The 24989-nt window shown below is 41.2% G+C and overlaps 1 pseudogene; it reads left to right on the top strand.

Moving 5' to 3' along the window:
• Positions 1-24989, top strand: part of LOC131244161 (E3 ubiquitin-protein ligase RING1-like) — a 96822-nt pseudogene that overhangs the window by 66858 nt on the left and 4975 nt on the right.

Consider the following 24989-nt stretch of genomic DNA (forward strand, 5'->3'; position numbering starts at 1 on the left):
ATTTCTACAACATGTCAAATCAATCTCATCAATCAATCCCATCAATCACCTCATGTCAAGTACAAAGCAACCCATGCTTTCTTTCTCCACAAGTCAAGCAAACCCAAAAGTCAACCAATCCATCACCTCACCCATCACTCACATCCATCACCCATCTCCCATCACTTCTCTTTCAACCACCCTCTCTCTCTCTCTCTCTCTCTCTCTCTCTCTCTCTCTCTCTCTCTCTCTCACAAATCATTGCCCCCGAAAATAACAAGGACACACTGACTAGTTGTCTATGAGAGAAAAGTGAGTTGTGTGGCCCACCTTTCTATCGTAAAAATCCATCATCCTAGCCCTTCATTTCTCATCCTCTCCATCAAAGTGAAGCACAAGGAGGTCGGCTTTCCAACGGACCGAGAAGATCAAACGGTGGGTGCTCATTAGGCTAGATTTTTCATGTTTTGATGATGGGCCAAGTGAGGCCTACCGATTGATGGTATGGATCTCACTTTGGACCCTAGGTGTGGCCGATGGCCCACCTTGATGCTCATGATCATTCCATGATGGGGCCATTCTCCATGGACCCCATCATGATGTTTATTTTCCTTGCATGAAAAGAGGTCATCTAGACCTTACATCTTGGTGGAGAAGGGATCTCCACCGTTGATCTTTGATTTGGTGGGCCCACATGCAATGGGACCCACTTGATGTCTGATTGGATGCTTGAAACGGAGGGCCTATAGTGTCGGGGTCCCTCCATCACGCGTGTCCCTCTATCTTCTCTCTTTCTCCCTCTCTTTTTAGTTATTTATTTTTGTGTGTGATGATATGGTCGTGTGGCCCACTTGGATGGACCCCACCACGAAGCATGTATTGGATCCAAGTCATTGGTAGGTGAGGCCCACTTTATATGTGTTGTTCCACACCACCTAGCCATGTGGTGGCCCACCTGAGCAGGGCCCACCTTAAATGTTCCTATGCACCAGAACATCCAGCGTCCCCTGGACGCTGGACGTGAAAACAAATATGAGCTTGATTTCAAGCTTATTGGGTGGGCCAATTGTGTAGGCCCCACCTTGATGTATGTATTCAATCCATGCCGTCCATCCCATTCAGAGGATCGTTTTAGGCGTTGAGCTAAAAAATGAAGTCCATCCGATCTTCGGGCGAGCCATAACATGTAAAACATTGGTTTTTACCGTTGAAAGTCACCCTGACATTTTTTATGCGCCGAAAAACATCGGATATTGGGCTCGTTGGAACGGTCTTGAGCCATAGAGTGCAATGGACGGGCTGGATTCAGCTGATGTGGGCCCTACCTCTGAAAAACCACAAAAATTCTTTTTTTTTCAAAAAAAATAACAACAGCAGCGTTGCTGCTGCTGCTGACAGGGAGAGGACACGCAGGCATCCTGCGCTGTGGGTTGACGGGCCAGGGACCCACGGTCCAGCCGTGGACCCCACCATGGTGTGTCTTCAACATCCACTCTGTTCAAATGGTGGGCCCCTTCTTGAAGCAGTCCCCCTCCAAAAATTAGGCAGATATATGCTTCAGGTGGCCCACATAATAGGAAACAGTGAGGCTTTAACGTCTGCCATTGGAACCCATTTTTTGGATCATAGAAGTTTTGGATCAAGAAGAAATTTGTTTTTCCTTTTCATGCAGGTCCGTGTGACCTTACCAATGGGTTGGATTACAAATAAATATTATGGTGGGCCCCACATGGGACCCACAGTGAAGTATGTGTTTTATTCACCACCGTCCACGGCAGTGGACGGAGGAACCCACCAGGTATGTGTTTCAACACCGTCCAACAGCTGCTGGACGGTGGGGCCCACATTGATATGTGTTATATCCATGCTATCCCAAGTCGTCGACCCCAGCTTAATATATGTATTATATGTTGCACCGCCCATTTTTGGACAGTACCATGTAGGTCGACCCTTGATGCATATGTTAGAAACCCAGTCGTCCACCTATTTTTTTATTATTTTACTTTTCTTTAATGGGCCCACTAGGCAGTGGGGTCCACATGATGTGTTCATGAGATCCACATTGTCCAACTGTTTGGGGCGGTGCTGGACGCACCACCTTAATGATGTATTCCATCTACTCCGTCCATTTGTGGGACATACCACGTTGAGGTATACATTGTATGTCCATACCACCCATCTACCGGGCCACAATATAGTGTATGTGTTTTATCTATACCGTCCAAAGGACGGTGGGCCCTACCATGGTGTATGTATTTTATCAGCATCGTCCACTTGGGATGGGACCCACCTAAGGTATGATTTGTGTGCACGCCGTTTATGGGATGCGGTCCACCATGATACATGTTTTATCCTTACCATCCATCAATTTTAAGGCCACCTTGGTATATGTATGAGGCCCATCTTGATTTATTTGAGGCCGTCTATTGAGGCCCATATGATATGCATATGACCCATGTGAGTAGGCCCATTTTGATGTATTTTAAGGCCCATCTTGATGTAGTTATGGCCCATCCATTGGGGCCCACCTTTGATATGTTTATGGCCCGTTGTTGAGACCCACTTGATGTATATGAGGTCCATATGATGTGGCCCATTTGATGTATTTGGAGCCCATGAGTTGAGGCCCATTGTGATGTATTAGGGCCCATGGGTTAAGGCCCATTGTGATGTATTAGGGCCTGTGGGTTGAGGCCCATTTGATGTATTTGAGGCCCATGGGTTGAGGCCCAATGGGATGTATACAAGGTCTATTGCATTGTGTGATTGCACCATGGGTTATGTAATGACATTTATGGCAGGTCATGCCTTAAGAGCAATGTTGGTTTGACGTCCACATTGTAAGAATAATGTTGGTTAAATGTCCGCATTATAACTCTCCCTAGGGCCCATTGATAGGCCCATACTTGTTGAGTATAGGCCGTCTGGCCCACCTGCATTGTAAGGATAGTTCATTACTTTATAACATGCTTAGTATAATTATATGACTCATGCCATATGCATCATATGTATGCTTGATATGAGTAGTGACTGATCATTGCATACGTCATTAGGCAGACTATTTATGGGACTCCTTATGAGACGGAGTGCGCACATTATCGTGCCGTACGTGCAGGATTGCTGCATGACTGGATAGTGTGACTCATGCATCTCGCATATATGTGACTTGATCATTGTACGCCCTAACGACATCAAGGCCATGGCCTCCACAGACACATTGTGGATGGCCAGATGGGGCACCAAAAATATTTGGTTCTAGCACTATGGGCACTTAGGATGTCCTTGGGTGAAAATTCCAAAACCTCCGAGGCCAAGATTATCCCCAACGTCTAGACCGAGTGGAACATGAGTGCCGAGTGCCAAATACCAGTAAGCCGCATCTCTCACTGTGTCGTGGTCCATTGGGAGGGGGTGTGGCCTTATCCACCCGACTGAGAAGGCTATAAGCTAAGCTGAATATGACCAGCTCATAAATGGGTCCGCCATCAACGAGTCGGGTAGGTATTAGCAGACTACTGGTCAGGCGGATAGTGAGGTCTATTCCGCTCGCTGGGCTGTGCAGCTAGGGAGGAGACAGTCGGAGTGGAGTGTAATAAACTCCAGTGATTTCTCTAGAGAGCAATCGTACTGATATGTGGACTTATTGAGCAGGAATTGCATATCCATTCATTCATCCATTCACTATCACTTGGGCTGGTGGTGCGTAACTATTTATTACGTGTACCATCGCATGGCCAGGATTTCAGTTGGGCGCGCAACTAACCTAAGATCAGGAGTTTACCACATGGTGTCTGACTATCCAAATTTAAGTATGGGAATGGTTTGAATAGAAGTCCCTTGTGGTGGACCCCGTAGCCTGTGATACTACGTATTATCATCCCGACTTCACGTTCTTGCATGGTCATTTCATTTGCACCGCATATTACATTACATCCGCAGTACTTAGCATTTTGGGTTACTATGTTTGTGCACTTATACAGCCTAGATGAGGTTGTTGGTATTCGTGGCTCATCTAGATTTGCATATTGCATTACATCCTCAGCATCTGTTATTGTCTTTTTATGTTTCGCATCTCATGGCCTTGGTATGGCCAATAGCATGCATGCCTTGCATCACATAACTTTGGTACAGCTGATAGAATTCATGGACTTACCGCATATTTTCGCATTACTCTGATATTGTATAATTCATGATCATGTCAGTATTTCCGCTCATTCCGATGGTGTATGATTTGTGGGCTTTATGATTACTTGGCACTTACCTTACACACACTTTCACCACCCTCTATGCTTTCTATAAGCTTATGCATGATAGATGCGTGCAGGTGGCGTTAGGTTGCAGCAGTGTTGAGCTTGGAGTGTGCAGCGGTCTTCTGGAGTTTTGATTTTTGACATATGTATTTCCCTTTCAGCATTGTATTCAAATATTTATATTAGTGGATATGTGATGATGATGTTGCCTTTGTGATTTGGGTAAACTTGTGGTTATGCTCCATATAAAAAAAATCATACTGAAAATCCTCCTTGTAGGATCCCAGGATCAGAATCTGGCGCATGTGGGCTGGGAGCTGAGAATGGGGTACTACGGAGGCTGTCAGCACCAGATTCGGCGATCGGGAATTTCGTGAGCCCGGTTTCCGAGTTTGGGGCGTGACATGAGTGCACACACTCAGTAGTTAATCAGGTCGAATACAATTTCGGTCTGGTTAAATAGAAAAACACTTTGATACTCTGGTAGAGTGGGATGGATGATACATAGGCATTAGGAAATCTTTTCTCATATATCAAGAGAATTTTAAAAAAAAATCATCTCACCTTCAAGAAGACTTTTTGGAAAGATCATCTCATCCGTGCTCTTACTCTTGCCAATACATAATCTTCTCTCCTCTTTACCACGCCAATATTGCAAATTCGAAATGGCAACATCTTTGGTTTAGGAATGGATCTAAGTCGTTCTAAATTTTGGAACCGTTTGAAACCATTTTGTATGTTATAAAATAGGCCCCAGCCCTACTTTTGCGATTGCACTGCATCCATAACTCCATTACCTTCCTCTGATCTTCTCTACCCTATTTGCAACGGTGGCTTCTTCGAAGAATACAGACCCCCCACAAACATTAACCCTAATGCCTTCTTCTCCTCCTCCTTAGACAATCTCCCCCCTTCCCTTCTCCATTTCCTTTCATGTTTTCCTCCTCCAACCCTGCCCTTGATCTCCAATCCCCTTCCGATCTATCCGTCCTCATCGGTGACCCCCACCACCAATCCCCATCCTCTTCGGCCACTGCCATCGATCCTAAAGTCTTCAACCCTTTCCTCTTCCTCCAGAACTACCTCAAGAACCTCATGTCTGGTGGTGCCAACATCTATTTCATTCTTGAGAATTCAAGTGGTGATTCCCCATTCCAACTCCTCCCAACCTCAGTGACTACTTAATTAGGCCTGGCTTCGAGCATCTTGATGAGGCATAAAAGAGAGAGAGAGAGAGAGAGAGAGAGAGAGAGAACAAAGATAAGAAGAATGAAAAAAAAAAGAGAGAGAAGAAGAAAAAAAGGAGAAAACATAGAAAGTTCATTGACTTTGGTTGCGCGGTGCGCAATGTAAAGTCTTCGAGAAGCTCATTGCACGACGTACGATGATACTATGCGCGCAACAAAATGAACGCTTAATGATAATATGCAAGCAAAAGCAATGCCTGCGTGCAATGGTCACTTTATTATTATTGGTTGTGCGGATAGGTGAGTTAGCACATTGGAGATGTTATAAATACCCCACCATCTCCTTCATTTAATATCAGAAAGAAATTTCAGGAATAGAAGCAGAGCTAATACTTGGAAGAATTCCAGGTATTCAAAGAGATCGGTTGCGTGTGCAACAGATACTCCGCGGAAAGACCGGCTCGCGCACAGTGAAGCCATGCGCGCAATGGGTGAAGGTTAAGACAACCCGTCCGCGCAATAGGTCCATTGCGCGAACAAGTTATTTTTCATTGAAAATACATCTTTTGAAGAGAATAAGAAGAACTTAATTCTTGCCCAAGGGATAAAGTACTGCAAGCTCATTAGATTGATCAAGATGTATATCAATTCTGTGTGATGAATTCTCCAATGTGAAGATTTTATTATGATCTGAAATATTGCGGAATCACTATTTGAGTCTATTCAATATATATATATATATATATATATATATATGTTTTCCTTTTATGTATCAGAATACTTTATTTTGGAATCAAGAGATTGTATGAGGATGTAAAACGAATTTATAAGATAAATGAAATATGATGTTTATTCCCTATATTCATTTTATTGTTGTTATCATTGAATAAAATAATCCTCAAAATCAAATACCTTTGTTTCTTGTCAAAACAAAATGATGACTCTGCTGGGGATTATTCTTATTCAGTTATAACTTAAACAGTATTATATAAGGAATTTCATCACTTGTTTGGCATCACATAAACGCCAAAATGGTGACTCTTAACAGGAACATCCTCCCCTTCACCTCTAAGATAAAGTATTTTCTTATCTAAACACTGATCAATATCATCTCAAATTGCAATTGCAGCGCGATACTCGAATTACAATCAATGGCAACCAACGCAAGTGAAACGGTTTTTTACTTTACAACAACGAGATTCGTGATAGAATACACTAGTCATCGGTCTTCGACCCATAAGAAGCAGCTTATGGTGATAAGAGGTGATAAAGCCCTGGCCGGAGTCATCATTGTTTCAACACTAGTGCAAGACAACAACAGTGACTGGATCATCGTATCATGTCAAAAATCCAAACCCCGAAACAACGTGACTACCAAAAAAAGTACGTCGCCACGAAAAGTCAGAGGACTAATAACATAGAATACAACTAAACACAACCTCGAACTCACTCCTCCAGCGTTATATCCAGAAAAATCCCTACCTTCTCTGACACCGCATGACTTTCTAGCTTTGCCCGCAGTGAATATCCGATGGACAAGAAAAGAGAAAGGCAAATCACTGATGAAAAGTCCATTAGTCTCTGTATCAGTCCAGAACACACCTCCACAGATCGTATCACAATCAATAGAATTCCATGGAAGTACAAAAGAGTCAAATGAAACTCCTTTCTCAATGAGTCCTATAGCACGGGTAAATTCCTACTCCACTCTAATGATTGCTTTGTTAGGAAACAGAGAAGCGGATGTAAGCATGGCAGGGCAAGTCAAGGTCCAATTACTAAAGATCATGTAGTTGAAATGGCTCGGGCATGAAAAACGTTAACAGAAGAATGCGGGAATGTCACGCCCCGAACTCGGAAACCGGGCTCACAAAATTCCCGATCGCCGAATCCGGCGCCGACAACCTCTGTAGAACCCCATTCTCGGATCCCGGCACCCATTCACCAGGTTCCGATCCTAGGATACTACAAGGAGGATTTATAATCATCAGTCTGATTCATAATGAGCATAACCAAAAGCATAACCCACGAACAATAATCGCAAGAACACCACCACAAAATCCACTATGATCAAAAACTTTTGAGTACAATGTGTCAAAAAGGAAAAATACAATGCAACGAAAGAAACAAAACTCTAGAAGTTCGGCTACATGCTCCAACTACGGCGAGACTAAGGCTGTGACTGCATCCTGGCGTCACCTACACGCATTAATCGTGCATAAGCTTATAGAAAGCTTAGAGGGTGGTGTAAGTATGTGCGCAATATAAGCGTGCTCAAAATGTAAGGTTAGAGTAATGCGAAATCATGGTGATGAGCACATGAATGCAATCAGCCGTACTAAGGCTATGCGGTGCAAGATATGAATGCTATCGGCCATAACACGGCCATGCGATATGAGATGCAACTCAAGCATGCCAAACCTCATCATATATCAGTACAATTCTCATTCTGGATAATCACCGAGGTTCAATACACTCTAAATGGCACTGTCGCTCTCCTAGCCGCACAGTCCAAGTGAGCGTAAGAAACATCACTATCCGCCTGACCAATAGTCTGTCAATACCTATCCAGCACGTCGATAGCGGACCCATTCACAAGCTGGAAAACTCAGCCTAGTATTACCCCCTACCCTCGGGCGAGTAAGGCCACACTCCTTTCCAACCGACCACGACACAGTGGGAGACGCGGCCTCCTGGTATTCGGCCCTCATGCGCTCATATATCCACTCGGTCTCGACGTTGGAGTCATCCTCTGGTACCATCGAGTTTAGAGATTTTCACCTAGGGACTTTCACCTAGGGACATCTATAACGCCCATATATTAGAACCAAATATTTTCGGTATCCAATCCTGCCATCCACGATGTGTCTGTGAAGGCCATGGCCCTGATGTCGCTAGGGCATACAGTAACTATAATCACACAAATGCAAGTGCATGAATCACACTATCAGTCATGCAACAGTCCCGCGTATACCATGCACTTATATGGGGCAACTCCGCCTATCAGGGAGCCCATAAACAGTCCGCCCGAAGGCATATGCTATGATCGGTCACTCCTCACATCAGGCATACATATGATGTGTATGATCATGAATCATGGATCTGCATATTATGTGGTGATGGGCTCTGATCAAAATGAAGATGGGCCTAGACGGCCTATATACTACAGGTATGGGCCTATCAGTGGGCCTTAGGGAGAGTTATAATGCGGACATTTAACCAACATTACCCATTCAATGTGGACATCAAACCAGCATTGCTCCTTAGGCGTGGTCCGTTACAAAATCAACACATATAAAATGGTGGAATTGCACTACAAGCATGGGCCTATCAGTGGGCCTTATGTATGTCCTATTGGGCCTTGACCTATGGCCCTCCAGTACATCAAATGGGCCTCATACATGGGTCTTGTACATACACATCAAGGTGGGCCTCAATGACGGGCCACGAATGCATCAACATGGGCCTAGTCACATGGCCTTGCATACATCACAGTGGGCCTCATAATATGGGCCCTATATAAATCAAAGTTGGCCTCAACAAGGACCACCAATACATCAAGGTGGGCCTCAACAATGGGCCTTAAATAATCTCCAAAATGGTTGGATAAAACACATGCATCATGATGGAGCCCACACTAATGGAGGGTGTGGATTACAACACATACATCAGTGGGTCCCAAGTGGGGCCCACCTTAACGTTTATTTTCCACCCAGCCCGGGCCCACTGTAGTGTTTATTTTCCATTCAAAATGGGCCCACTGAAGTGTTTATTTTCCATCAAATTGGTTCATATGGTCACGTGGACCTCGGCCCACCGTGATACGTATTGCCATCCAACGTATACATGGGGCCCACTGTGAAATTTATCTGACATTCAACTTGTTTAAAAGGTCACGTGGACCGGGGGGCAGGGCCCACGCTAATATTTATTTGCCTCCAACCTACTTACAAGGTCTCATAGACCAGGGCCCACAGTAATGTTTATTTGCCATTCAATGTTGATGAGGCCACCCAAACCTAGGGCCCACCGTGATGTGGTCCACCGATTCAGCCCGCCCATTAGGTGAGTCCCACCTGGCTGACGGTCTAGACCAAGTTTTAGCAACGATCAAAACTTAGGTAGGCCCCACCAACTGATTTTATACGTTTAGGCATGTCTTCACATGATTTTAAATGGTATGGCCCACATGAGTTCCATATAAGGCTGATTTTGGGATGGACGGTTGGTCTGTGGGGACCCATCAAATTCACGGTTCTGATGGTCGAAACGCATCAAAGTGGGGCCCACAACTGGGGCTATGAGCCCCAGCCCGTCCGTCCGTCGTCGGGCGCAGGCAGCGCCTGTGGCGCTCTGACAGCAGCAGCAGCGCTGCTGCATGCTGTTTCCTCCTTTTGTTTTGAAAAAAGCCATTTTTCTGTGGTTTTCCACAGGCGGGGCCCACATCAGCAAGATCCACACCAGTCATTGGCCCCTGCGGCTCGATACCAATCTATCGAGACCAATATTGAATAGTTTTCTGATGTACAGCAGCATCGGGGTGTATTTTAATGGTAGGAAACTTGTTTGCTATGCTATGGCCCACCATAAGTTCAGATTGAGATCATTTTTCGGCTCAACGCCTAAAATGATCTGAGGAAGAGGATGGACGGCTTGGATTTGACTTTATACATCAAGGTGGGGCTTGCATGAGAGGCCCACCACTTCTTTATCTCTCTTTTTTTTAAGTACACACCCATGCCAGTTAACACTTCACTGTTTGCAACGTCCAGCGTCCAGGGATGCTGGACGACTTACATATTCACATCATTATGGTGGGTCCCACGTGGACGTGGCCCACCAATATATACATATTATATTATATATTATATACATATAAAAAGATGCATTGGGCCCATCCAAACAGTGGATGGTGTGGATCATCACCTGTAATAGAGTGGGCCACATCGTCTGATGTAGATGGACGGTGTAGATGTAACACATTGGTGGGATCCACACCATTACAAAGAAAGAGAGAGAGAGAGAGAGAGAGAGAGAGATAGAGAGAGAGATATACGGTGAGATAGAGGAACCCCGCCACTATGGGCCCTCTTGATTAAATCACATACATCCAAATGGGTCCCACCAACAAGTGGGCCCTAAAATTTAAAATAATGGCAAATCACCCACCTCGTTGGCCTCCTTCTTGATCCCTTGGCTTCAAATGCTCCTTGCCTATGCCTTGGATGGTAGATGATGGGGTTTGGATGGTGTGGATGAGAGATGAGAGGGTGTAGATGGAAAATGAGAAGGTGGACCACACTTGGAAGGGAGAGGAAAGCTTGGACGTGTGAATTTTTTGCTTGGAAGAAAATGAGGGAGAGAGAGAAGTGATGGATGATATGAGGTGATGGAGTAATGGGTGTAATTAATGAAGCATGGGTTGGTTTGAAAAATGGGTAAAAGAGGGATGGGTGAAGAGAGAGAGAGTTGACTTTGTGAAGAAAGAGGGATGGGTTATTGTACTTGAGGTATGGAGTGACTTGACTTGTACTTGACCTTGACTGATTGATTGATTGATTGGACATATCGTAGAGATTCCCTCGATATTCGCAACGCGCGGCGTTTCTTCGGAATAAACGCAGATCGACATCTTCTAGCCTGGGAATCGGTTCGGTGCGCGAGTCACGGCGTTGGAACCGTGACGACGGCGCGGTCGCCAAGATATAGGTTTCGGTTCGAGCCGACGTCGGTGTGCGGGACCTGGCTTAAGATCGCGGGCAAACGTCGGATATGGTGCGAAGGTGGCCGGAATTTGACCGGAAGGACCGCGGAAGCCAACGAAACGGTACGGACTAGGACACGGGTCTTACAGGGAATCTACAAGAAGCCCTAACAAATTTGGCACATAATGTTGTTCAAATTGTAGCCCCTCCAAGGATGGCGGCTATGAATGAGCAAGAGAAGCAACCTGAAGGATCACAACCACCAAGGGTAGGGTCACATGGATCTACCCCCGCAGTGAGAACAATAACTTAAAAAGAAGTGCGACAAGTGGTTACGAAAGCTGTCAGAACAGAAAGAGAACGCAGAAATATTGGTAGATTTCGTTACAAAACACCAGATCCCAAGGAAGTAGAAGATATACCATTCCCAGGAAATTTTAAGCATCTTAATTTTCAAAAATTCAGTGGTGATGGGTCGTCAGATGAGCACCTTATGCATTTAATTACAACCATGAGAACTTTTCATGACTTAGCCACAAAAGCCCACACACTAGAATTAATGACCAAGAAAATGCTAGCATTTCACTATGATACGAGCAGAAGAGGGCACGGTAGATTGGTGGCGAATGTTGTGGAACGAGAGAAGAAAAATGATACCACCCGCGATAGAAAAAGAACAGAAAAGAGGGAAGAATCAGATCGTTACAAAGGAAGATACAATGATAAAAGACCCAGATCTCTCAATTCTCATGAAGGATTCACATTTGAGAAAGAGGATGTTGCTCCTAATGAAACAACTACTAAGTGCAAGGACAATAGAGTTGCCCCCGTCCAAGCGGCTCGAAGAAGCAGAGATGACGAGAGAAATAAATTTATGTCACTATCACCATCTGTTAGGACATTCTACAGAAAATTGCTTCACACTGAAATGCATAATCTAGAGGATGATAAACAGAGGTGAGATCATAATAGGTAAAGAGAAAGAAAGAAGCAGGAAAGCACCAGTAAACATGATCTCTAGCCGAGAGATTATATATAAGAAAAAGGGAAAGCTAGAAAGGAAAGAAAGAAATAACATGAATACTGATAGCTCTACAGAGTGAATGAGTAAAGTTGCAGTAATCACGTTATGTTTGGGAAAGAAAGTAACAAGTCCTCTCCAAAAATAAAAACCTGAAGCGGTTCGGGAAAGAGTAATGGAAATACAAGCTAATAAAAATAGAAAAGAGGAAAACAACAAAGTCAAGAAGATAACTTATGACGTGATAAGCTATCTAAAAGGTATACCAACTCGGTTAAGCGTGTATGACGCATTACAGTTATCAGAAAAATGTCGGCATACTCTAATTCAGGCTTTATTTGATAATGAGATGAGAGAAGCATTGCTTGTAGAAATAAAAAGCACAGAGCAGGAAACACAAAACAACTGTATGCCCATCATTTCTTTCTCTGACGATGATTTGACTTGTGATAAGGAGCATAACAGACCATTAATGATCGTGGGCCACATTCAAAATAAAAAGATTAAGCGAATAATGTTAGATAACGGGTCGGCGGTAAATCTTATGCCATTAACAATATTGACTAAACTTGGATATCGTCGCTCACATCTACGCCCTAATGGAATAATGATACAGGATTTTAATCAAGATGGGCAACGTGTGTTGGGCAAAATCACATTAACTTTGGCAAGATGAGAGTTAATGACAAATGTTGTTTGTCATGTCATCAATGCAGTGACAACATATAACCTCCTTTTGGGTAGACCATGGATGCATCAGTATGACATTATACCTTCCACTTTACGCCAATGCTTCAAGTACTGCAAAGATGGAATTTAGTACAAAGTGACTGTCGATTCAAAGCCATATACAGAAGCAGAAGCTTTCTTCGCCGATGCCAGTTATTATAATGGATTTACCAGGAAGGAAGAAGAGAAGAAAGATGAAAATAAAGCCCCAAGAAATGATCATATAGAGATGATAGAAAAAGAAGGTGCAAAGGTAGAATTGCCTAAGACAGCAAACACGAAAAAGAAGTTTTATTTCATGCCAAAACACTTGAGAGAACTAGGACAGCCTCCGTTAACATTATTATCGCCCAAATAGCTGAAATTTTTATAGTCAAACTACATGGTGTCATTGGTGTATGCTGAAAGGAACAAGCCATTCCCAGCTATTCTGAAAAGATTTCATGTCAAATCTAGTTTGAAGTACCCTGAGCCGATTGAATTTTATGCCCCTTCAGAAACGAAAGCAGAAGAAAAAGCCGATAGTAACATGAGTTACAAAAAATTGACATTTGATGATCTTAAGAGGTATAGTCCAGCTAGTAGAAAAATAATGAAGAATATGGATTTTGATTATGAAGAACCAACCGGGTTAAATTATGGAAAGGGAATCCAAATTCCAATTGGAGTCAATGAGAAAAAGTGAGAGAAATTTTGGGGATTGGGGGCAGAATCTTCAGTGAATATGATTACGATTGATTCGATAAAAGAAACAGATCCCAAAACAATCAAGCATCCTAAAACAGCTCTGAAACATATGGAAGACGGAGGGTAACCGATGATAGACAGTTTGCAAGAATAAATCTGGGAACAAAAGAAGAGCCACAGAATACATTCATAAGCGCCAGCCTCCCTGAACAAGAAGCCGATCAATATATCAATATTTTGAAAGATAATAAAGATGTATTCACTTGGATGTATGTAGAAATACTAGGCTTGAAACCATCAGTAGCAATACATTGATTGCACATCTCTAAAGACAAGAGGCCGATCAAACAAGCACAAAGGCGATTTCCTCCAGATTTAATTCCCCTGATAGAAGAAGAAATAAATAAGCTAATAAAAGTCAGGTTCATCAAAGAGGTTAAATATCCTATATGGATATCGAATATCGTCCGGGTAAAAAAGAAAAGCGGACAGATCAGTGTATGTGTTTGTCCGAAAGACGATTTCCCTTTGCCAATAACTAAGCTGTTAATCAACAGTACAAAAAAAATATGTTATCATGTCCATCATGGATAGCAATGCTAGGTATAATCAGATAAGAATGGCTCCTGAAGACAAAGAAGCTATGGAATTCAGAACTTCATTGGGAATTTATTGTTGTAAAGTTATGTCATTCAGTCTCAAAAATGCCAGCGCAACATATCAAAGAGGAATGCAGAATATCTTTCAAGACATGATGCACAAACATGTCGAATGCTCTGTAGATGATTTACTAGTCAGATCAAATGACGATAAAGAATATCATAAACATCTGACTTCAGTCTTACGTCAAAATGTGCTTTCAGTGTTTCATCAAGAAAATTCCTTGGCTTTGTAATCCAGCACAGAGGAATTGAAATCGATCTGGGGAAAGTCAAAGCTATCTAAGAAATGCCACTGCCAAAAATATTGAAGGAATTAAAAAGCTTGCAAGGAAAGTTGGCATATATTCATCGTTTCATCACGAACTTGGCAGGGAGATGTCAGTCATTTTCTCATCTAATGAAGAAAGGAACAAAATTTGTGTGGGACAAGTCCTGTCAAAATGCGTTTGATTCAATTAAAGAATTGTTGAAACAACCTCCAATATTGGCAGCTCCTGTAAAGGGTAGACCACTCATTCTATATATATCTGCAGCCGAGAATTTACTAGGAGCTCTAATGGCACAAGTGAATGAACACGACAAAGAAATCGCAATTTATTATTTAAGTTGAACCCTAATGGGTGCAGAATGCAATTATTCGCCAATTGAGAAAGTGTGCTTGGCATTAATATTTATGGTGCAAAAATTAAGACACTATTGCCTTTCTCATGATATAATCTTAATCTCGCAAGCAGATCCTATAAAATTCTTGACGACCAAGCCAATGTTATCAAGAATATTGGCCAAATGGATGTTGTTGCTCTCGGAATACACAATCACTTATGAACCGATAAAAGCAGTAAAAGGGCAGGCAGTGGCAGATTTCTTGACAGCTCATCCTATAATAGACAATGAAATAATTAGTGACGACTTCCCAGATGAACAAGTGATGATGATTGAATCGTTAAACTCAAGGCAAATGTACTTCGATGGTACTTCTCGAATGTCAAGAACAGGTGCTAGAGTGATATTCATTAGTCCTCAAGGTGATTTACTACCTTACTCCTTCACATTGGGCATTGCATATAGTAATAATGAACCCGAATATAAAGCTCTCATCATTGGAATGGAGATAGCTCGAGAGATGAAAATAAAAGCACTACAGATTTTTGGAGAATCCAAGTTGGTCATAAATCAGTTGATAACAGAGTTTGAAATAAGTAAATAAGAGCTCCTACAGTACTGCCGGCGAGCACAGCAATTGCTAAAGTAGTTCCATCATGTTGAAATCAAACATATACCACAATGTGAGAATGCAAGGGCAGATGCTTTAGCTAGCCTGGCAGCAGCTTTATCCTGTCCAGATCGAAGTCCTCAACAGGTAAAAATAGAAGAAAGAAGGTGCTTACCATCATCAAAAATTATCAATGAAGCAGCCGAAGCACTTCCTATATCATGTTTGGAAGTCACAACAGATAATTGGTGCCAGCCTTTTGTAGATTATCTCAAGTATGATATTTTGCCAGAGGATTTAACACAAAGACAGCAAATTAAGCAAAGATCAAAGAGATTCATTATGTGTAGCAAAATGTTATACAAAAGATCTTATAACAAAATGCTGTTACGGTGTCTAAACACGGAGGAAGCAAATCAGATATTACAAGACGCCCATTCCGGAGAATGCGGAGCGCATCAAGTCGGTAGGAATTTATTTCATCAGGTGCATCGAATGGGGGATTATTGGCCCACAATGTTCAAAGACGCCATCAATTATGCGAAAAGATGGCATGAATGTCAAATCCATGGGGATGTCATACATGTGCCTCCTGAAGACCTTCATCAGTCGAGAACCTCCTGGCCTTTCGCTGCCTGGGGACTTGATGTCATCGGTCCCATAAATCTACCTTCGTCTAAAGGAAAGCAATATATTTTGACAGTGATAGATTATTTCTTCAAGTGGACTAAAGCAATTGCACTTCGAAATGTCAAAGAAAAAGATGTCATGAATTTCATCTAACATATGATAATATACCACCATGGCATTCCAAAAAGGATCATCTCTGATATGGCACTCCTTTCAAGAATAGGGGTATGGAGAAATTCTGCCAGAAGTTTAGCATTCATCACTCATTTTCAACACCCTATTGCCCGCCGGCCAATGGGTTAGTAGAGGCCTTCAATAAGACGATTATGAAAATATTGAAAAAAACTGTCACAGGAAATAAGCACGATTGGGATGAAAAGTTGCAAGAAGTTCTATGGGCTTACAGAACCACTCATCGCATTACAATGAAGGCCACATCATATTCATTAGTGTATGGTGTTGAGGCCATCATTCCAATTGAGGCGCAAGTTGCGTCGCTAAGGGTGGCAGTGCATCAATCGATCACTGATGATGAAAATGCTAGGATAAGGATGACCGAGTTGGATATGCTCAATGAAAAATGCCTGGTAGCTCAACAGCGATTAGAACTATATTAGGCAAGAATTTCTGCTACCTTTGATTGAAAAGTCAAACATCGCTCTTTCAAGAAAGGTGACTTGGTACTAATATTGAAAAGACCTATAGTAGTCACTCGAAGAACTGGGGGCAAATTTGAGCCCAAATGGGACGGTCCGTATGTAATAACAGAAGTATATTCAAATGGAGCATATCGAGTGGTGGATCAGAATGGACAGGGTATTGGCATACCCATTAACGCTCACTTCATTAAGATATATTATTCTTGACAATCGATGCGATTTTGATTCTGAAGATTATTGAATATAATGCTTCCCAATCAAAAGGGGGCAAGACAAGTAAAATGATGAAACAACCTTAAAAGGAAAATGCCATGTATTCTTCTCCATATATGATGAATAAAAGGCAAACTCTCAAGAGTATCAAAGGATATTCAAGCATATCAATCTTGTCGCCGATTATCGCCAGAATTAATTATTATCATCGACATTATCAAGTGCTAATGATGATTATTGCAAAATGGATATCATTACCATCACTCATCGCTAATCCTTACTGACTATTATTATAAAAATATTATCGTTAAATTGATATTATCGCCAGAATTGATACACTACTTTAAAAACACTATCAAGAATGTTATTATCGATATGACAATATATCATTTATCAATTTATCAATGGCAGTGGTGGAATAAGTCGATTTATCAGTGATAATATTGGAATAAGCCTATACGGCCAACCACACAGGTCATATGACAGCGATGGCAATTCATCATTTACGGCGGCATAGCCAAGCCCATATGGCCAATTGTGCATAAGACCTACCATCATTGGAAATATATGAAATTATGCGAGCAACAATGAGGAGCTAGTGGCCCTAAAAAGCCCGCGAAGGCCATAACATGCTTAGACCCATGTGGGCAGCGGATGAAAACAATCACTACCAAAAGCCATAAGCGGCCAAAAGTAGAAGGATGCCAATCATATCTGAGACCTATGTCGTCTGTATTGATTCCAACAGCGTCATGAGGGATGGTGAGAGAAAATGCCCTCTCGTGAATGTGTCCGACCTTGCAGATGAAGAAAAAGCGGGCTCAATGTGTGCTCTTTGGCTCATCCATAGATAGGCCAACCATGCGTAAGACTCCCCAGATTTCTGGTTCAATTCCAGTAGAAACTCATAGGACAGGGCTGCAGTGTACCCCCTCATTGATGGACTGGCAGCCTTGAATTTGGTATCCTAAGGTAGACTTGCGCGCCCTATGAACTCTAGAAAGTTACTATGGCCAACCCTGTGCATAAAACCCACTGAGTTCACTGCCTCAGTAGCTTCATTAGGCCCCTCTGATGGATCGTAGTTTATGAACTCCCCGGCCGTGATAAGTCTAGGGAACCTATAAGAGTTACAGAGACCATTCACATAAGACCCTAACTCCAACTATTTAAGATTCTAAAAAACTGTTATTGCTTCACTACTCAAGAGCTTAAACTGTGTGTGAAACTAATTGAAAACTAGAAATTAGCTTTGCCTATCAAAAATAATATCATATAAGGGACACAATACTGACAATTAAGCATAGACTATCATATGATAAGAACTATATGTATTATCATTACATGTTTATAAAATTCATGAAGAAATGTTCGTCATAATATGAATCTCAAAAGCAAAAATCACATATTCATTCATAATATCCTGAATTTTACAAATTAGGAGAATACATATGATGATATAAACAAAATTTTACAGATCTTCTGACATCCCTAATGCTGCCATATATCTTTGTAAATCTTCTTTTAATTGGGCTTGTGCTGCAGCATTCGAAATTTCTGCTTTAAGAATAATTTGGGCATGATTGGGAGTGTTGGCCAACTCCTTTTCCAAAGAAGCAACTACTTCTTTATCCTTTAAAAGCTCGGCTCTTTCAAGATCAACGATGCGAACATTAACTTCAATTTCTTCTCTGATCTTACAATTATTTACTTTTTCCTCTTGTTCCTTAGCCTCGAGCAAGGCAATTTCATTCTTTAAAAAAATAATATGATTACTAATAACTATCATATTTTTGTCAGAAGCCTTCAACCTATCTTGTAGGGATTGATGTTTAGTATCATATCCAGATACGACAACATCAGCCTGAGAGATTTTCTCCTTGAAAGATGCCAACTCTTTTTGATGCTCCAAAATCTTTGGCAGAATCACCATGCTTTGAATTGATTCCAAGTTATTCACTGAACCATAGAAATGTGACAAAGAATTATGTAATGGAAGGACATTGATATGGGCCAGTCTTGCGGAATGATTTAGAGCAACTAGAGCACTGTCGAGATAGGGCCATTGTGTAGGATTCTAAAAGGCATCAATAATAACAAAGATAGCATTCTTGAAAAAGATAAGCATGATAGGCGATACTTTATCTAAGGAAATTCTATCAGATATCGTGGCCACTGAATTAGAATCTCCTGATCCACTCGAAGAAGGAAGAATTGCAGCTAAAAGATAAAAGAAAGGATCTAAGTCGAGAAACAATAATATTAAAATATATAAAGAACAGAGAACGAAGGAGTTATACCATCTCTAGGGGCAGGATGAGATGTAGTTGGTACGGAAGATGCTTCTATTCCTGAAGATACAGGAACATTCGTAGCAACGACTGCCACATTGAAAGAAAGTTCTTAAGCTCTTGTGCTTAAATCCAAAGTAGTTGGTGTTCATGTATCGATTGGATCAAAAGGAAACTCCAGACTTCGAGCAACTGGCCGAATGGGGGAAATCAGGAATATCAATAATTAAATGGACAGCTGGTTGAACATGTGATGTGTCCTAGTACACTTCCACACTCTGAGGCAAAAATAATGCTTCTGGTTCTACTTGCATTTCTGGCAAAGAAATTTCAGCTTCCCTTGACGAAGACTCCTCCACAATAATAGGAAGCATTGTGGGATTTTGTTCAATATCACTGACATTGTTCGTAAGAGGAGGAGAGTAGAAAGCGTCATAAGATATGAAAATATTTGCACCAGGAAAGCAACTGGTACTCCCATAATCAAGTTGTTCCTCGTCAAGAGAAATCACTTTAGGAGGAGAAGAAGTTCCTTGATTATCTCGTTGAACCTCAATAATTGGGATGTTGCCTGCATTTTCAGCTTCCTTGCCGATATCAACCTCCGCATCTTCTTCTTGGAGGTCGTCCAATAAAACATTCCCTTCATCAGTCAGGCTTGTAGAAGAAGATGTTTCACTAGTTGAAGTTTTCGTAGAGTAATCTGATGAACAATCCTCTTCAGAAATTGTCTGTTTTCCCTTATAAACAGTCTTTACAAGAAGAAGACAAAAACCCCGAGAAGGAGGAGGATTTTTCTGAACTAAAACTTCTGGAGATAAAGATTTAGTTCTTGAACGGGTCATTGGAGAATGATGAGTCAATCCTCCAGTAGGAGAGACTGTAGTTACGGCTTGAACTTCAGCAAGGGGAATAGTAACTGCATTTGGTCCTTCAGTAGGGGAGATAGTATCTGCGGTCAGATTTTCTAATCTATGAGTAGGAGAATATGAAGGAATAACAGGAGCTTCAGGTTCACTAACATGAGCAGATTGCCTTTCTGATTGATTTATGAGATCCAGAGGGGATCCAAAAGCTATCCATCCTTCTAAAGTATTAACCAGCTTTATTTCCCATATTGGTTCTTCTATGGAAATCCTTCGGCAAAGTTGACCGGGAGTTGTTGCATGATCTCTTTCAACAAAATACCCATTTCCTTGCTCGGGTTGTAATTCCTCATTCAAGGAGGAGGAATCCAAATAGGGCAATCAACAGGATAACAAGTGTGTACCAAATAATATGGATGTACCCACCAATGCATCCAAGTATATGAGGCCTGTACCTGGTGATTAAAGCCCGAAAGAACAAAATGGGACTTGAAGTTCCTCGCCAAGAGTTGTTTCCATATCAAGGCCCAGTTATATGGACCCACTCCATAACTCCGCATCGCCCAAGTGATATCTTCTCCCACCTATGGCACAGTTTGATCATACTTGAATTATCTTGTAAACCTACTTAGATAGTAGGGTTCTCACTACAATTCACTACCCTCTCGAAGGGGAAGACTACAAGACATTATACAAATCAAGAAAATTCTCCTGATCGGCTCCAGATCATTGTTATCTACAACTTCTCTGTCTTCGGCCTGATGTGCTAAATAAAATGGGAAGAAATCAATGGATTCCATACTCTCAATTTTATTTGTAACCCATTGGTAAGTTCTTTTCACCATTATGCGCCTCAGATAATAATATAGAGGGGGACGTTCGGGTTGACATAAGCCTTCTCGGGGTCATCATATGTCCATGAGAAATATATACCCAACCAACCAGAGAAATAACGCCAGGGGGTGTATGAAGAAGCTCCTATTGCCAGGCTTGAGCAATGTGCCGCAACATTTCCAAAGGCCTTATAAAGAGAGCAAAGGACAGGAGGAGCTAAGGAATATTTTTTACCTTGTTACATGGCTCCAGCAACAACAAATAGAGTAGAACGAACAGTGTCTGCCCACTTTGAACTTGGTAACACTACTAAGCTTAACCAGTAAGCAAGGAACGTAGCAAGTTCGGTCTCGGGACTAAAAGCAACAGTTGATCCTCGTATCTTCTGGCGGGCAGCTTCTAGATCTGGAGAACAACTAATAGAGAACTTGGTACAAATTAAGAGAAGGAATAAAGATGAGTGATGAACATATGAATGAGGGGGAATGATAAATATAAGAAAGTCGGAGAAGTGTTGAGGGTCAAATATTGCATATTAGACCCCAGCTATTACCTGATTTTACGAGCATGATAGTGTTTAATGCCCTATTTTAATCGTGTTTGTGTTGCAAGGTGAATTTACAAGTGTGGATTGAAAATGAAGCTAAATATATGGAATTGACACTACAGAATCATCAAGGCAAGGGATGGACTCCAGGGGACCGAGATCGAAGAATTTACACACCTGAGATTCGAGAAAATCAAGTATTCCATGCTAAAGAGGCCTGAAATTCGTCCAGAATGCAAGATCACAGGGTTCCCACCATCCGTTTGGTTTGAAACTTTATATCTATCCTAAAGACCATAAATTAACCATACACATTGAATTTCAGCCCTTGAATCCTTGTGAAAGTGGGCCAACGGTCAGATCAGCCCATGAATTATCAATCTGGGGCCCATATGAAATCTGGATATGCTTCAAAATTGGTCTCAACAGCTTAAATGAGGTGATAAAATGGATGGATGGATCAGATTTTTCACGCGCATCAATCTGGGACCCACTTTGCATACGTGGGAGTGCAAACCAGTTGTGCCCTCGCAGTGCACCGAGCAACTAAAGGAGGTCAACTTGCATTTGACCACATGGTTTCTGCCCGATTTTAAATCGGTTGCGAACGTGAGAACAGAGAGTTGCTATCCTTTCTTGTGGGCCACCATCACGATTCAACAGTTCGATCTGAACCATCCATTAGAGTCTTACAGGCCCACTGACCATGACCTAGGTGGAAATTTTTCAAGAAGCAGCGAGGATATGATTTTAGCCATTCAACGGAAGATAGACTATGCAATAAAATAATTCGTGGGCCACACCGAATCTAACCCAGAACTAGCCAATTCCAACTAGTTTTTCGTTATGCATTTAGTGGATGGTTTAGATTTTCTTGAATACATCAATCATGGGCCCCACCATCAGCACAATGCAAGGCTTGTGTAGGCCCTGTTTACAGCGCAACCGAGACCCGGTTGATCCGGGCCATTTAGCGATCATGGCCAGGATCGATCCAATGATCCTGGCCGTTCAAAATCATCCACGGCTAGGACGTCAGAGAGAGAGAGAGAGAGAGAGAGAGAGAGAGTACTTTTTAGAGTTTTATTTGTTTATTTACTATTTTTTATTATTATTTTTGTGAGATCTAGTCCAATCATGTTGGGCTAAACCTCTTAGCTAGGGCTAAGAGGTGAAGCTTGTGGCGTGATGGGAAGATTTTATGGCGTTGATTTATGTTATGAACGGATGTTGATTTTAGTTTGATTAATAGGAATATTTACAGTTTTTAATGATTTGTTGTGACTTAAATTACAATAGATCTGCGATGGCTTTAAGTATTCCCTTTCCATTATTTTGATTATGATGTTAGGAAGCCCTATTGTTCACCATTGCCCCTTGGACACGGTTGGATGATGGAATCCTTTCTAAAATTCATACATCTTTTTGACTAGTTATGGATTAGTTTAATTTTGTTATTTACTTTGTCTCATGGGCATGGTTTTATGATAGAATCAACTCTAATTCTTATACCTTTCATCTCTTTGAAAACTAGATTAAAGGAAGTTCAGATTGAGCTTTAGTGATGTATCTTCCAACTGGATCAAGATGGGACTCGAAGTCCAGTTGAGTTCATGAATCAAGCGTAGATCTCCCTGATCTCTACAAGTGGATCCTCTGAATCCCTAGTTTCCTACCCTTGAATTTTCTAAATTTTTAGTTTACTATTTCACCATTATTCCTTCAATTATTCGCGATTTAGATTTCATCTTCTTCTGGTTGCTTTCAGATTACGTACAAGGTTCAGTCTCAGTGGATTTGACCTCGGTCTCACAGAGATTATTACTACATCACAACCCTATACTTGGGGTGTGAACAAGTTTTTGGCACCGTTGCCGGGGGACTGACGGTTACATTTTTCTGAGATTAACTAGTTTTAGAATTAGGTTAAGATTAGGGCTTTTCTAGATTTAGGTTTTTCTATTTGATTTCTAGAAATTTTTCTGTTTTGTAGGACCCTGAGATAAGATTTCTAAATTGGTAATCTGTTTTTGATTTTCTAGTTTTTCTAACTTTCTATTTCTAGATTAAGATTTGTTTTATATTTTTAGGAACTTCCCTAATTTGTTTCATCTTTCCTTTCTTTTATTTTTTTTCAGAAACTTCCTAATTCTAGGTTAGAATTTTCCTTATTAACTTTTAGAAACTAAGTTAGTTATTTCCCTGTTTAGAAAATTTCTTACTTTAGGTTTTCTTTTAGAAAATTTCTTACTTTCTAATTTAAGCTTAGAGCTTTCTTAATTTGTTTTTAGAAACTTTCTATTTTATTCTTCCTTTCTTTTAGAAAATAATTTACTTTTTATTCGTAGACTTTCTATTTTTCGAAACTAACTTGTTTTGTTTTGTTTTACAGGATCCAACTTAGGAACTTCGAATTTGGTAATTTCTTTCCCACTCTTTTCTCTTTATTTCTAGATTTCTATTTCCTTTCTTCTTTTTAGGTTAAGTTTAGAATCTAAATTGAGGGCAACGAGTGTTTCATGCCCAAGTGGGTTCATGATAACACTCGACGTGTCTTGACTGAAGGAGGATTGGTTGAGGGGTTGACTATCCATCGCAGGCCTAGACACTGCTCAAGATCCCCTGAGTTAATTGAAGTAATGGCTGCAAACCAACCTCTTCTACCCCAACCTAGGATGGAGGACATCTACAGTGACAATGAGGTGCATCAAGCACCCCCGCCATATATTTTACGAGATTATTTACAACAGGCGGGGGTGAGCACGCCCTCATGCATGGTTTTTCCAAAAAATACGGGACACATGAATATCAAGCCAGGGGTGATCCAACTCCTTCCTAAATTTTATGAGCTTGAATCTAAAGAACTGTATCTACACTTGTAAAGGCCGAGCTATGAGTCTTAGACGGGGGGTGAATAGGACTATGCCAAATTAAAAATTAAATGCAGAATTTAAATAAATATAAATAAAGATAGTACTTAAACAATCCCACAATGCAAAAATGTAAAACAACCTCAAGTGTACAAGTATTGAGAGGTTGATACAAATGTTGTTCTAAGGACAACCTTACACTAAAAACTAATGGCTTATGGTAGGACAACAAGATTCCTAGAACGGCTTGTATATTAAAATCTCAAACCGATACAGAGGAATAAAGAAATAAATAGCAAAGGAAATAACTAAGCTATTACAACATTCCCACACTTGTATAAAAGAAATTACAACATTCTCCACAAATACATAAAGGGAAATTACAATATCCACAAAATGAAATAATCAATCAATCACCACAAGACTAGAAATTATAGTGGTTCGCTTGTGTGTACACCAACTGTTTAGAAAAACAGCCACATAACTACTCCACTCCTAATATCCTCACACAGTGGATATTAGCGTTCACTATGAAATAGGTTTTTCAAGGTTCACATAAAACCCTCACAATTGTGTCTTTCAAGTGGGCTTACACAATTCAAAAACCCCACACTCCGAGTTTTTTAGATCACCTAAGACAAACCAA

The sequence above is a fragment of the Magnolia sinica genome, chromosome 4 (genome assembly GCF_029962835.1).
Source record: "Magnolia sinica isolate HGM2019 chromosome 4, MsV1, whole genome shotgun sequence".
Classification (NCBI taxonomy): domain Eukaryota; kingdom Viridiplantae; phylum Streptophyta; class Magnoliopsida; order Magnoliales; family Magnoliaceae; genus Magnolia; species Magnolia sinica.